This window comes from Armigeres subalbatus, chromosome 2 (assembly GCF_024139115.2).
Source record: "Armigeres subalbatus isolate Guangzhou_Male chromosome 2, GZ_Asu_2, whole genome shotgun sequence".
Taxonomy (NCBI): domain Eukaryota; kingdom Metazoa; phylum Arthropoda; class Insecta; order Diptera; family Culicidae; genus Armigeres; species Armigeres subalbatus.
This window is the reverse complement of record NC_085140.1, coordinates 428,453,380-428,454,984: the sequence shown is the minus strand read 5'-3', so window position 1 is coordinate 428,454,984 and position 1,605 is coordinate 428,453,380.

The window sequence follows — 1,605 nt, the reverse complement described above, 5'->3', positions numbered from 1 at the left end:
ACCCACATGGATTTTTGCAATGGGGTTTGCCCAATGAATTGTATGTGTAAAGTCAATGAAGCTCCTCCTAATTTTATTTTCATCAAATGAATTTATGTATAACATGAAATCCATGGCACATACTTTTGAAAATATTCACTAAAGAAATACATTTATTTATTCTATGATTTTAATCGCTGGTTTCATTTCTTATTGTCTTAATTTTTTGTTTAATATGCCAATAAAAACACGACAGTGAGATTATTCAATATATTTATATTTAATTCACAGAAATAGAAAATAGTTATATGCGGTTATGATTCAATTTAGGGAACGTCCACAAATTACGTAACGCTTAGAGAAAGGAAGGGGGTTGAGTGAAGTTTGACGACCCATATACAAAATTTTCAGATGCTTCATACAAAAAGTGTGCCATAGGGGGGAGAGGGGTTGAAAAAGTAAATTTTATGCGTTACGTAATTAATGGATGTTCCCTTACCTTACATTGTGCAATTCCACTGGAGCTGTCGGAAAAAGTGAAGCGACTCATAAATGCCCACCTTCAGCGGTGGAAGCCGAATTTAAATTATTGTAATCAGCATAAATATTTTGTGAAACGCAGACACGGCAGACACAGACTTGTTTTTCCATTCCGCGAAATATTCCTTAAGACGTTGCACTTCTCACCTCCGTCACTTAGGAGACGATTAACTTTTTGCTACAGGTCTTCCCATATGCAACACTACTGGATTTTTGGCCGGAACAGAAGTACGCGATCCGCCGGATGATCTGAATATTTTTACCACTGCCGAGGTAAATTCATTGATAGTGTCGTCTTCAGTCCAATTTCATGTGGCATATTTCAATACGGCAACTATTTTCTGAAATTAATCGAATACCAAGTTGAATACTTTAAGATTCATATTAAATACAATGAAATAATATGAGAAAACACTTACCAGTTCCATATAATCACAAAAATAAATCCTTGCTAGCTTCAGTACTATCAATTCTCTCCGACGCCATTTTTTCATTCCTGTCTCTACGATTCGGTAACAGATCTGTTGGTGGGTAATTTCTGAGAAGCATTCCTAATGTCATTAAATCCAAGCCTTGTTCAAATACAAGGTATGTGCCGCAAGAATGATGGTCATGAGTATCACATCAAATTGATGAGATTGGATATTTCAGCAACGTATGAGAAATTGCACATACAATTAATTGGTCGATTTTCTTGAGTGTAGCTCAGGGACCATCCTTAGCCGTGCGGTAAAGACGCGCGGCTACAAAGCAAGACCATGCTGAGGGTGGCTGGGTTCGATTCCCAGTACCGGTCTATGCAATTTTCGGATTGGAAATTGTCTCGACTTCCCTGGGCATAAAAGTATCATCGTGTTAGCCTCATGATATACAAATGCAAAAATGGTAACTTGGTCAAGAAACCTCGCAGTTAATAACTGTGGAAGTGCTTAATGAACACTAAGCTGCGAGGCGGCTCTGTCCCAGTGTAGGGATGTAATACCAATAAGAATAAGAAGAAGAAGATAAACTAGCTCATCTATTTTCAAGCACACACATTTTACGAATGTCGAGAAAGGCATCATCACCGCTAGGTGGATTTATCTG